The sequence below is a fragment of the Callorhinus ursinus genome, unplaced genomic scaffold (genome assembly GCF_003265705.2).
Source record: "Callorhinus ursinus isolate GAN/ISIS: 27379988/994484 unplaced genomic scaffold, GSC_fseal_2.0 scaffold22, whole genome shotgun sequence".
Lineage (NCBI taxonomy): Eukaryota > Metazoa > Chordata > Mammalia > Carnivora > Otariidae > Callorhinus > Callorhinus ursinus.
In genome coordinates this window covers 23,364,486-23,379,123 of record NW_027397084.1, presented here as the reverse complement: position 1 = coordinate 23,379,123, position 14,638 = coordinate 23,364,486, and the positions used below count along the sequence as shown (strand labels likewise).

At 40.4% G+C, this 14,638-nt stretch overlaps 1 protein-coding gene across 1 annotated transcript in view; it reads right to left on the bottom strand.

The window, feature by feature from the left end:
• COL19A1 (collagen type XIX alpha 1 chain) overlaps positions 1-11,856 on the bottom strand; it is a 321,531-nt gene extending 309,675 nt beyond the window's left edge. Inside the window, exons 1-2 of the mRNA XM_073905265.1 lie at positions 11,813-11,856; positions 381-483 (exon numbers count right to left, since the gene is read on the bottom strand). The gene's annotated coding sequence lies outside the window, so the exon portion shown is untranslated. The remainder of the gene's footprint in view (positions 1-380; positions 484-11,812) is intronic.
• Positions 11,857-14,638: the final 2,782 nt, after the last annotated feature.

The following is a 14,638-nucleotide window of genomic DNA, read 5'->3' as shown; positions in this document are numbered from 1 at the left end:
TTGCTATCAAAGTTTACTCGAGTCAAGTATAAAAGAATCTATCATACCAATGTCTAAATGTTGTCAGTACACACTCCAGAAAAAAACCAAAGCCATACTATTTGGTATTCTGCATGTGCAAAATACCCTAAGATCAGCATTTTAAAATTAATTCAAGATTTTAGATATTTCTGGATGAATAGCTAAAAGCAGCAACTGCAATACTAAAATCGTATGTGTGATTCTAAATATCAAACATCTGGTTTTATGCCTTATTTCTTTTGAACTCTTTTATCTAGATATAGTCCTAATCCTCATATGACTTTGCAAACTTATCCTATTATTTCAAATCAGTTAATAACTATTAAAGCAATTACTTTATTTCAAATAAATGAACTCACAAATATTAATCTAATTATTGAAGAGATCCTTTGATTGTTTGCAGTCTTAAGTAGCGATTTCTTATCTTCTAGAAATTTTTATGACTTAAAGGGATTTCAATTACTAAAACATAAACAAGAAAAAAAGAGTAAGTTTTACACTATTATAATCATTAAACATTCAGTAAAAAATTACCATGCAAATAATCTTGTGCAGATGGATTAAATCAGAAAATTTTACCAAATATTTAAACAGTAATTATCACTGAACTTTCACTTAAAAAATTTCAGAGAATAGGCAAAGAGAGTAAATCATTAAGTCAGCAAAATTATTACACCATACTCGACAATGATTTTTTTTTGACAATGATATTATAAGAAAAGAAAATTACAGGCAAATCTCTCTTGAACACAGATGCAAAACTGTCAACAAAATTTTCGCACAGTAAAGGAAACCATCAACAAAACAAAAAGGCAACCTACAGAACAGGAGAGGATATTTGAAATGACAGATCTGATTAGGGGTTAATATCCAAAATATATAAAGAACTCACACAGCTCAACACCAAGAAGACAAAAAATGGAGTTAGAAAATGGGCAGAAGACATGAAGAGACATTTTTCCGAAGCAACTCTCATTAAGAGTTGATAACTTAGCAGTGTAGTATAGTGGTGGAAATCATGGTTTCATGTCCGGACTTTGTCACTTACGAACAAGTTATGTAATTTCACTAAGCCTTCATTTATTTATCTGAAAACTGATAATAACACTAGCAATAAATTATTTAACACCTGGGGAAAGTATAGTAAAGATCCTTGAACATATTAAGTATTCAAAAAATTACCTGCTATTATAACTGGTTGCTCTACAAATTCACAAATAATAATAAATAAAAATGTAGTTATATTTATCTCCTCAGCCTGAAGTTGACATTGATATTTGGACAATGAGGAAATGCTGAAGCATCCTAGAAATTTATGTTCATTGAAGCTTTGGTCCCTGTTACAGCAACAAAGAACCAGAGAGCTATACAAGCATATTCACTCAATCTTGAGGTCTCCCAACTGTTTCCTTGAGCCACTTAGAAATTGATAGCACTTAGCTTCAATCTCCTTTATGCAAAATGTTTGAAGAAGATATGGAGAGTTGACCAAATGTCCTAGTTACTGATGAATTGCCATTCCACCCTCCATTGAAATGTCTCTCACCAAGTTCAGCAAGAACTTGAAAGAAGAATCCTTTTCTCTCACCATCTAATTCAACTTTTGGTGCTATTTCCAATAGCTGACCGCTCCCTCCTTCTTGAAATCCTCACTCTCATTGGCCTCCCTGCCCTCACACTCTCTGGGATTTCCTTCTAAATCCCTTCTCAAATCTTGTTTCTACCTGATTTCTTAATCCTGGGATCTGTGGGCCCTCCTTGCCCAACTTTTTATAAGGTCTCCTTAGGTGATCTCACCATTCTTTTCACTTTAAACGTATCTGTCAGATAATTCTAAAATTGGTATGCCCAGTCCAATCTTCTCTGAACATTAGATTGTGTAGCCAGCTGTCTATTCTATATTCTCTCTTAGATGTTGCACAGACACCTGTAACTTATTATGTCCAAATTAAATGCCTGATTCCCAACCACAGTGTACTCCTCTCATGCTCTTCCCAGTCTCTGTTAGCACCCACCAAAATGCTCAAACCAGGAACTCAAGCATCACACTGATGTTTCTGTCTTCCTCATCACCATCTCCCACAACCAGTCAGCAAGTCATATCAGTGTTAACCCAAACCTATCTCAAATCCATCCACTGCCCTCCATTCCTCTGCTGTAATCCTAGTTCAGGTTACCCTGGGCTAGACTCCTCAACAGCTTCCTAACTGGGCACTAGAGAGCTTTTCTTTAAAAAAAAAAAAGAGAGAGAGAGAGAGAGTTTTTTTTTTTCTTTGAGAGAGAGAGAGAGCGTGCACAAGTGGATGAGTTGGGGGAGGAGGGACAGAGGGCGAAGCAGACTCCCCACTGAGCAGGGAGCCCGATGTGGGGCTCCATCCCAGGACTCCGGGATCATGATCTGAGCTGAAAGCAGACATTTAACCGACTGACCGACCCAGGTGCCCTGGAGAGCTTTTCTTAAAATAAAAGGTGAATCATGGCACTCCCCTGCTTTTACCCTTTAATGGTTTCCCATTGTACTTCATATGTAATCCAAAAGCCTTTCTATGGCCTAGAAGCCCTGACTAAACTAGCCCCTACCCCCTCTCCAGCTTCATTTGGTACTGTTCTCTTCACTGACGAACTAGTCCTCAAATTCCCTTGCTCCTTCCAAACTCAGGGCTTTTGTGCATGCTACTACCTCAACCTGGATAATGCTGGGTCCTGTTCATCCTACATCTCTCAATGTAAATGTTACTGTGTGGAAGAGCCCTTACCTGACAAAGAAGTATCTTCACCCCATTATTCTCCAACTCAGACTATTTTGTCTGGACATATGTTAACAAACACAGTACATATGTTTATTGCCTCTAGTCAACCTTATGTTCCTTGAAGGCAGAGACTATGTCTGTCTTGTTCATCACCTTATCCTGGGCACCTAGCATAGTATCTGGAAAAGCAGGGGCTCAATAAATATTCTTTGAATTAAAAAAAGTAAGATCTTTGAATTAAAAAAAGTAAGAGATTGCCAATTTCCAAATCTTGAGATACAGTAAAATATATTTATCTTTGAATCTGCAGTGATGATAATTTAGACTTTATAATTCTTAAGGCATTTCAAGATCTTACAATATTTCAAGGACCATCATGAGCATTCTTTCTTTTGATACATTTTATTGTTTTTCTTTTTAAGTTTTTTATTTTAATTCCAGTATAGTTAACGTACAGTGTTATATTAGTTTCAGGTGTACATCTCTTTGCACATTTTAAAACATGTTTATAGTTGAGGTTTCTGGGTTTTTTTAATTTTTAAAATTTTTTTTATTATGTTATGTTAATCACCATACATCACTAGTTTTTGATGTAGTGTTCCATGGTTCATGTTTGCGTATAACACCCAGTACTCCATGCAGAACGTGCCCTCTTTAATACCCATCACCAGGCTAACCCATCCTCCACCCTCCTCCCCTCTAGAACCCTCAGTTTGTTTCTCAGAGTCCATTGTCTCTCATGGTTCATCTCCCGCTCCGATTCCCCCCTCCTTCTTTCTTCCCTTCCTGCTATTATCTTCTTCTTCTCCTCCTCCTCCTCCTCCTTCTCCTTCCCCTTCTTCTTCTTCTTTTAACATATAACGTATTATTTGCTTCAGAGGTACAGAGGTTTCTGTTGTTTTGATCCTGATTAAATATAGATGTACTCCACTCTGAACATTGTTTTTCCACTATGAACATTTGGTAAAGGTTTGGTAAAAGTAAAGGTAAACTTGGTAAAGATTTCAAAATAAATCCTTGTATATGTTTTTAAAAAATACCTTTTCCAGATCTTTAACCTCTGCTTCAGGCAGTTGAAGGGTTGGGAAAAACTTCCATTGGGGTCCTTCTGGACCTCTCCTCCAGATCCTTCTCACTGTCCCCAGAACCCACTGATTTCAGGCTGTTTCTTTCTGCTCTGGACCCACTTCCAATGCTCTCCAGGAATTCTCAATTCTGAGCTTTGTCCACAACCTCCTTCATCATCAAAAGTTGCCAATTTTCTATTTCGTCCCCTCAGATCCCAGCTAGATGACTACCAAGATAGTTTGATAAATTCAAGCCAACAGAGGCGCCTGGGTGGCTTAGTCGTTAAGCCTCTGTCTTCAGCTCAGGTCATGATCCCAGGGTCCTGGGTTTGAGCCCTGCATCAGGCTCCCCACTCCATGGGAAGCCTGCTTCTCCCTCTCCCACTCCCCCTGCTTGTGTTCCCTCTCTCTCGCTGTCTCTCTCTGTCAAATAAATAAATAAGATCTTAAAATAAATAAATAAATTCATTCAAGCCAACATTGTCACAATTTAATGTGTTGCTCTTCCCGGGTAAGATTTAAATGTTAACACAGACCTTCAATGCTTTCCCAATGAACTGACCAATGAAGAACCTCAGAATAATATATGTGGATGCTGAGGTTACTGACAGCCTCAAATCATTTTTTTGTTTTTTTTAAAGATTTTATTTATTTACTTGAGAGAGAGAGAATGAGAGAGAGAAAGCACATGAGAGGGGGGAGGGTCAGAGGGAGAAACAGACTCCCTGCCGAGCAGGGAGCCCGATGCGGGACTCGATCCTGGGACTCCAGGATCATGACCTGAGCTGAAGGCAGTCGCCCAACAAACTGAGCCACCCAGGCGCCCTCAAATCATTTTTTTGTACAAATATGGCTCATGATACATTTTAAGAAGGACATGGGGAATACTGGTTACACATGTTCTCATTTTCTGAAGCAGAATTTCTTTTATATGTGGTATTTATTGAGAGGCAAGCATGTCTGAGCCTAACAGGAGCAGGGTATAGGGCAAGAGATCCATACACTATATGTTTAAATATAATAAATCTAATAAAACTAAGAAGAAATGTGTTTTATCCTTTTATCTTGGCAAGTATACCTTCACAAAGACCTGAAAGCCCAAGTCAAGTTTAGAACTGAACATAGCAGGCTGCAAAGGATGAACCAGTCTCTGGGCTGGACCAAAGCTCTTCTCTCATTTTTTCCCATTCCCACCTTGGTCTGCACCATGAGGAGCCTCACCCACATGTATGGGAACATACCGGTAAATCTAAGCTCTGTCCACAACAATGGCAAGCAGTCACTGCTTGATACCCCCACTGGGGCCTACAAGTTTTCCTACCAGTAACTTGGTCTGCCCTTAGGAAGATGAACCCAAGGAAGAAGTCTGCCAGGTCCTATAAGAGGACTAAGAGTCATTTGGTCAGGGAATTTCAGGATCTTCCCAGAGCCTCATCTAGCAGCTTGGGCTTTGGGTGGACAGGCACCCTTAACTCTGTGGACTCCTAACCCTGAGAGCAGGAGCACATCCAGAGCGAGGCCATATAAAGGCCTTTCAAAATGTAAGGCCCAGAGCAGGGACCTTGTTGCCTGGGCCTAAGGGTAGTACAGACGACAAGTATCAGGTCCCCATTCTACAGATATGAAAACTCAAAGATCATAGAGAAGATCCCAGAGCCTGAGATCTAAGTCCAGTTCTTCTTGCCTAAGAAGCCAGTGCTATTACACCATCAGGATGTGGGATAGATCTATCATATCCCTATATACTTCTTCTAAATTTTCAGTTATTCTCTATCAAGATGCTAGCCAGACCCAGGCAGTTCCTTCCCAGCACTACAAAGGACCAAAGTCATAACTGTGAATGTGCCCAAGTACTGGCAGTCTTGAGCAGACAACAGTCTGCTGGAGACTACAACAACAGCTGGAGACTACTAACACTCTAAAATCAACCAGAGAGCCCTGTCTGTAACTGATTTCTCGTTGCCATGACAACAAAGAGATAAAGGCTGCCTGAAGGTCTATCTATAAGTCTACCTCTATAACCTATAATCTACAACCTATTATTCTCACCATCCTTGGCCAACTGGAATAGTTTTAGATACTGGTTGGGGTAAGGTAATTAAAAAGGAAAGTCACTCTCCCTTAACTTCCCCTTATTGAGCACTTGAAAACTTATGAGGCAGCTATCAAAATATTTTAATTAGGACATGGATTTTTCAAAATTCCTTATTAATCTAAATTCATGTACAGAGAGCACAAAAGGACAGAAAGGAACTGTGGAAAAACCTTAATCTTTCATTCCATCCATACAATGAGACTCCTACTATGGGCCATGGGGGGAGACAATAGTCATTGGGAATATAGCAGGGAACCAAATAGAGGAAGTCCTTGGTGTCACTCTGGTCAGGGAGACCAAAAACAAACAAGCACATACTTTATCTTTGCGAGATAGACACTAGGAAGTAAAGGAAAGCAGAGTAAGTAGAATGATGAAACAGCAGGCTTGCTAAATAAGATGGTCAGGTATGTCTTAGCACAAGCTTTTGAGTAAACCAAAACAAACAAAACCAAATCTGCCAATGGAACATGAATCGTTTTACTGTTATGCCATCTAACATTTTATAATGCTCACTCTGCATCTTTAAAATTTGGTATTAGGTAAAGGGTCAGAACATTAGAGTTAAGACAGAAATAGAAAATAACATGGGAAAGAAAGTGAAAGGCAAAGGGAGAAAATAGAGAAAGAGTCCTAATTTGCTTTATGTGGACTATTAAATGAGCAACACCACATTTCAACTTTCAGAAAAGTAAATCTGATTTGTCAAGTGACTGAGAGAACACATGTTTTCAGAGCATTCATTATAAATAGAATTGCTGTGTGACTGGGTAGTGGATCAATTCTTAAATCAAACCTCTTGCCTACCCTCCAATATGCCTGTATGTAACTCCAAGAAAATCTGGCCATAGTATTATGAAGTCACACATCTTGTAAATAAGCAAAAACAACAGGTGGTACACATCTGTTCTTTTACCAATCTTTAGAATCTATCTTTAGTGAAGCTACAGCAGAGTCTATAAACTATTGGAGAAAACCAGCTGAAAAGCCATGCCTATAGAGCTAAATTCCAAGCCAATAATAGGACAAAAATTCCCAAGAGCTTAGGACTAGATCTAGCATTATTTCATAATTTTATCATTGACTACAGCAATGAAATTGAAATTAGTTTGCAGAAGTCTGTTGCAGCTTCAGCAAGGGTTCTGCCCTCATTATAATCTACAGAAAGCCCTTGACCTTTATATTTTAATTACAGGCATCATATTTAACTTAAGAACCTAAGTTAGAAATTTCAAAATCCTCTTCAACTCATTCTTTACCCCTCCTATATCAAACCTCTATCAAGTCTATCAAATCTACCTTTAAAAATTTCCTTTGACTCCATACCAACTTCTTCATCTTTACAAAAACTAACTTCGCCTCCTTACCATTTCTAATCTGTAAAAGTGCAGCAGACTCCTAACTACATTCCTTTCCTTCAGTCTCGTTCCCCTTGATACTATCTCCCTACTGTTCTAGAATTCTATAGCAGCGATCTAATCATGTTAGTGTTCTGATTTTTTAATATCTCCTGGTGGTTTTTCATTGGCCATTTCTAAGGGAAGCTCTCAGGCTCTTTCACAGTGTGGTCCTCAACTCATCTGACCAGTCTTGTAGCCTGCTACCTCCTTCCAAACAAATTTTACACCATCAAACTCTTCACAATTCCCCAAATGTGCCAGGCTTTGCACATGCTGTTTGGGCTGTTGGGATATCTTTCCAATTCTCTTTCCAACTGGTGATCATTTACTCTGCCTTCTACATGCAGTTCAAATGCCATGTCCTCTATGAAGTCTGCAAGAACCATCACAGAGTTCATTTACTCACTGCCTTGCAATCCAACGGAGCTCAGTACCCACCTCTGCTTCAGCGCGGTCTACACAGCATTTTAATAACCTGGGTGCATTCTGTCTCTTCTCTATACTGAACATCTTGTAGAAAAAACGTATTTTATCATTTGTGTTTTGTTCAAACATTAAATAATGTTTAAACACGGCATTTAGTAGGTGCCTACTTGATCAATCTGTAGGATGAATATAGTCTAAGACAACACATTTCCAAAATTAAACAAATGGAGGTTCAAACTGTTAAGTAATATATCCGGATATGGACTTAACATTTACAGAAGGTATAGGTGGAGAATTATTACTAAAAGAAGGCTCAGTGAACATAATTTCAGTTATTTAATGAGATGCACAAAAGATAATACTACTGAATTTTTCTTCCATCACAGAAAATACATCCCCTGGTTCTCAATGCTTATAAGCCTCTAAAACTGATCAACTCTATCACATTTTCCCAAACTTCTATGTTATTTCTCCTGACACTTCAAAACTGGTGCCTACTTCCCAAAGGGTCTCCAACCTCAGGTTCCCTTTGAACGTGCTTAACTGATTCTCTTCACCCTCAACAACTTGTTTTATTGATTCACTTCTCTGATCTATCGTCTCCATCAACTTTTTTGGTACCATTCTCAACTTCCATCATTATGAATGACCTACATTTTTTCGGATTTCAATTCTCTAGCTCCATTTCCACAGATATATCTGTATCAGTGATCCAACGCCACTTAAAATTTTAAATTAACATAGACATATATATTTTCCTTATGTATCAAGTTTTCCTAATTTTCCTATTTGAAGGGCTCTACTAACTTTATGATCTAATAATCTTACAATCTCATGATTATTTTTTATTTCTCTCAAAGAGAGGTAGCAAGACCCTGTGGGCTTCACAAATATCATGGGATATCATGGGTCAGGCCTATTATTCCCACTCTCGCATTTGCCACCTATCAATTTCCAAACTCAACATGGAACTTCCTCACCTGATTATCTCACTAAGGACCTACAAAATAACACCGTAAAAAGCCCCTTGCCTCTCAGTTTCTCCTTCCCGATCTCTCCTTGGCAAGTGCTATCTGCTCTCCTCATCTCCGGTTTCATCCCAGCTTTTGGATTCTCTGTCTTACCAGGCACATGACTGCTCACTCCCACCTCTAAGCCTGCACACATGCCATTCCTTCTGGATGGAATGCCCTCTCTCTTGCTCTCTTCGGCTAAGCCTCTTTATTCTCTGCCTCTTCAAGATACACGACCTTAATGCAGCCTGCCTCGAATAATCCAACTCCAGTCCCATTCATTCTATTTTTTTTCAGCATCCTTTCCAGGTTATATATTAGCATCTCTCTAGCCCTGCTAGTTTGTATTCCTGCTAATTTTTCATTTTGACTTGAATTTGTACTTATGATGTCAATTGTTTTTGTTTTGTTTTTATTTAAATTCAATTAGCCAACATATAGTACATCATTAGTTTCAGATGTAAAGTTCAGTAATTCATCAGTTGCATATAACACCCAGCGCTCATCACATCACATGCGCTCCTTAATACCCCTCACCCAGTTACCCCATCCCCCCACCCACCTCCCCTCCAGCAACCCTCAGTTTGTTTCCCAGAGTTAAGAGTCTCTCATGGTTTGTCTCCCTCTCTGATGACTTCCCATTCAGTTTTCCCTCCCTTCCCTATGATCCTCTACACTGTTTCTTATATTCCACAAATGAGTGAAACCATGTAATTGTCTTTCTTTGACTTACTTCACTCAGCATAATACCCTCCATCTCCATCCACATCCATGTACAACTATGGTTTCTATTTCCATATATTCTCTTGCCTCTAAAACCATCCACTCTGTGTACCCACTGGGTATTACTGCCTGCTGGGGAAAAAATGAACTACAATTTCAACAGGAGAGAGTGAACAGAAGGACCATGAAGTAGATGGAAATTTTGTTTCTGGAGAATACAATGGGCTTCTATCTGTTTTAGATGGTTTCCTTGGATGACAATGATTCGGATACAGAGATAATGTCCCAACTGTGATAATAATCGCATTTGGTTTTCTTTCACCTTTTCAGTTTTTCCCTGACCTTTTCATATCAGGTTCAGGCTCACTCCCCTGCTCTATCACTACATCTTCTCCCTCTTTCCCAGGAAACCCCACTTAGGTGCCTAGCCAGTTTGAGAGATCAGACTGGACAGAACCTCATGGAGGCCCGTGCCAGTAACTTCCTCCACTTTCTATCCCCTAGGGAGAGAATGAATTGTTCTACCCCGGGATCCCCTTCCTCTTTTCCATCCTGAAGAGATATTCCCACTCAAAGAACCCTGTCAACCCTCCTCAGGAAGAAATTTTAGGTACATTTTGCACCATTTGAACATCTAAACATCTCAATTCCTCCTTTGCAGGCATATATCAAAAATCTCTACTTAAGAGTCCTACAGCTCTCGCAAGGAGATGCTGGAAACCGCACATTTGAGGGGTTTTTGTTGTTGTTGTTTAATCTCTTTAAAAACGACAGTACTGCTTGGTTTGGACTGAGAATAATCAGTGCCATTGCTCTTTCGCTTTTTGTTGGGGGTGGGTGTAGGGAAAGATGTTGGAGTGGTTTTATTTCATCCCTTCCATTACCAAGAAGATATAAATTCTTCCTGAGCGTCCCGACCCCCGCCCCCCCCTTCTTGTTTCTCCTCAGACTTCTCTAAGCTTAAGATGGGACCAAGCCCTCTTGGAATTGTGAATGGAAGGAGGCAGCACAAGTGTTTCCTTTTCCCTTGCACTCCCCAGCCTCAAGCTGGGGCTTATGATCACTCACTGCTGCAATTCCTGGATGGTTCAATTAAAACTCTCCGCATTTTCAGGGTTCTGGGCTCCCCTCTTTTGGATCCCCAGCCCACTGTGCCCTGAGGCCGGCAATGAGTTCTGGTACCCTGTTTCTCTCCATTTTCCAACCTCTCTGTGCCTCTGGGGCTCCTGCAACCTGGCCTGACCACCCCCGACTCGCCTGCTGCCTCCCTCCCTCACCCTACACGGGGCAGGTTTCGTTTACACGCGGGCCTGCTCAGAAGGAGCTAGCGTGCCCGGCGGCCGCGGCGCGCTTGGTTCCGCGCCAACAAACTTCTTCGGGACCCCGCAGTGCCCTAGCGGGCTGCGCTGCGCCCCCTCCCTGCTCACGGCCGCGGTGGCGTCGGCGCCGGCGCGCTGACGGCGGTGGCGGCTGGATCTCGCGGCCAAGGCGGTGGAGGCTGGGGCCGCGTTCTCCGAGCGCCGGGACGGGGACGTCCCCGCGGCGGCGGCGGCGGCTGCAGGGACGGCGGGGACGGCGGCTGCGCTCGGTGGGGCCGCGCTGCGCAGGCTGCAGGGTAATTAAGGAGCCACACCGGCCGCCGCGATACTGGCGGGGGCTGGGGGAGGCCGGAGTGCCGGGATCCCCGCCCGCGCAGTCCTGCGGAGCAGCGCTTGGGAGAAATACCCGCATGTCGGAATAAGTAATCCCCGACCCGAGAGCGAGGAGCCTGAACCTCGCGTCTTCCAGCTTATACCCCTTAACTGTCTCCTCGCTTCCAGTGGGTAACGTCTCTAGATGTAGACCAAAAATATGATCTAACGGCATGCATTTATATTGAGTTTATTTGTTCTGTGCATTTAACCCCATGGATTTTTTTTTCTCCTGTGTTTGATGTCTGTTCTCACCCGCATCAGCAGTGCTCATAGCTCTCCTTTACAAACACACGTAGCCAGAAAAACCACCTAGAACTAAAGTATAAGGCATAAAGCCTGCATTACGTGATCATCTGAACACGAACTACATTCTATGTAGCATATTAAAGTGGCCATATGGTGCCAAACGTTCTTGGTCCCATCATTAAGCTACCTATGGGAATGCGTAATTGCAGGTGTGCATTATTTATCTACTAAAACATATTTACCTGTGCAGCACAATTTTTACATTTTCTTGAAAAGCAGATGCACGCAAATGACCAGCAACATGAGCAGATGACATAGACCCGGCATGTGTGTGGCCCGGCAAGTGAAAGGGCCGGTGGCAAAGCTGCGCAGCTTACCTTGAACGTGTGTTTGAGCCCCTCAGAGGCGCAGTGGAGTCCGGCCCGGGCTGCCGCACCGCCGAGGAGTGGCCCGAGTGAGCTCCCTGCGAGTGGGGAAGGGGGACGCATCTCTGCCCTTATTAGTCTCTCCCAGTGTGACCCTCCCACTCGATGAGAGGACGGAGGACTCCGCAAGACAGGACTCCGCCAACTCGTGCACAGGTTTTCCTTAATTACAACAATGTCGCCTTGCAGCTAGGAATAATGCCTTTCAGGTTTATGGTTTTGTTTTGGGGTTTTTTTTGGTTTTTCTTTTTTTTTTTTTTTTGGTTGCAGGTGCTAGAGTTTCTCACTTTGATTATGGAGTGTCTTCCAGGTATTGTATGTGGCACACATTCACAGGTAGATAATTGGCTTTTTAACAGTTGAGCTAAAAAGGGGTATCATTTATGTTTCATTTTTCACTTTTATGTCAGGAGTTTATATAAAGTTAATCAAGAGAGCCTTTTCGCCTTCTAATGTTCATGTGTACAGGTTTGTGTGGCATTTGTCTCAGAGTACATAAAATTATTTTGTGATTTTAAGTATTATGTCTTTCCATGGATTGGTGCTACAAATCCTGGGTTTTGGGAACTCTGGGATCCCTTTGAACATGTGAAGTTAACATTTTTCTGCAGATCTCCGGGTAGGTATTTGTGTGTGCGCGCGCATGTGTATACACGTGTGTATACACACATATAGTGGGTATATATGTATATTTGTAGGCATATATACATATTGTGTGTGTGTGTGTATATATATGTACTTATATATATATATACACCCATGCACATATGCATATATTTGAAAGAAAAACAAAACCATTATAGAATTCAGAAAAATAGGCATTAGAAAATGGATAAATTGGTTTAATGTTCTTTAGTTCAGTATTGCCATAGTTGGGGAAATATAAATTATGTTACTGATCCATAATAATGAAAATCAGTAAGCTTAAAAGTTACCTTAAACCAGAGAGATATGCTTCATGTGTCAGGGCTCACAGATCAGGTAATAGATAAAATTAGGCTGGCAAAAACTAAAAACGTTAAGAAAAAATTTAAGAGATCGCTCATTTCCACTTCATTTAAGTGAAACTATTAAAGAGTCAACTAGTGGTTTTTAAACCTGTCTTTCATTGTAATCAAAATACCTGCAGTTTTAGTCTTGCATCCATAGCGATACGAACCATTTTTATATGTCAGAATTTAAAACCTCTTGATGTGATTCCTTCATGTGTGATTTTCATCACTAATTTTTGGTTGACTGTGGAAAGAGGCCAAAGAGGGAGGATATCACATTAGTCACGCTGCTCAAATGGCCATTTGAAAAACATGATTCACAAACCTTCATCAGAATTTTGGTGATCATTCTCTAATTTTTTAAAAAGTGTTACCCTTATTTGAACATTTTTTTTCTTTCTAAGCAATTGTACTTTACCTGTCACTTGCTAGTGAACTGCAATAAGAGCATCCAGGCTTTATTTCTCTGATAGACTATTATATTCACCTTATTTACATTTAATTGGTACTATTTAAAGTAAGGCTTTAAAAGTACTTACGAGAAAGCCTGAAATTTTGCCTCTGATTTGTGTTTTAATACAAGTAAATCAACTGTATTTTAGTGTTATTTTTGCAAACATTTTAATAATTTCATAATCTTTAAGATTTTTTTGAAATAACCACTGTTATATTTTTGCTTTAATCTCAAATTGCTCTTTTCCCTACTCACAGCATTGAACTAAACAAGAGTTTGGAAGAAAATGAGAAATGATTAAAAATAAAGATTATTATTATCTGTGGCTTACTCTGCACCAACAATCCTAGGTCAATAAATGTTCCTGGTTTTTCTTCCAGGAAAGGTTTCAAATTTGGACTGGTTTCATAGTTAGAAACTATGATAGCCCTCGGGTTGGGCCCTTTAGGCCAATTCTTTTCATTGAATTTTAAAGTGACTTCAAATAGAAGCAGCCCCTAACTGAGCACCTTTTATTTATACAACCCAAATACAATTATAAATGATCAGTTTTTCTGCTTGCTTCTGAAGCTACTGCTGGTGAACACACATCTGAAAATAATAGGAGATCTGACAGGACTTTGAATTCTGGCAAACAGCTTGCAGGCCTTCTAATGCCCAGTGTAGCTGTCTGCATGTGTGACTTTAAAAAATTAAAAAGATCTCAAAAGCAAACTGCTTTCAACATTTATGCGCCATGGAAGACAGGTTTAACTATTTTTATGCCATATGAGGAATACATTCCTTCTAGTACATTAAAAAACTGTTCCATATTTGTAAAGCCCCACTTATATAAATGCTATAAAGGAACATTACACCCTATTTTGATAATTGCCCCATAATAAATGTAAAGAATGTATTTTTTTTTTCCTGAGCCTCACTTCTCAGTCTCCTCGGTTAACACAGCTATTTGTTTTTCTTTTTTCTGTACCTCTGTACTCCCAGCCATGTTACTTTGTCCTTTGTAATTTCTTTCACTTTTCTCCTCCTTCATAGTTTCCTTTTCCCAAGAGGAAAGAATTTCAGCATTGCCCCCAGCTAACTTCTTAGTTACCAAACTATAAGAGTGTTCATTCTCTATTGAATTGACGGGGCACAGCCATACATGACTCCCATACATACCCCATGGAAATGCTTCAATGCATCCATAGTGGCTGAACAGACGGTACTGTTAACTGTAATTACCAAATCGGACTTGTCCTCACTAGCATGCCCTTCCCATTCTTTCCTTTTCAGACCAGTACTACACATAGTCTTCTTAAGGGTAAACAGAAAGTCGGCATATCAGTTCTA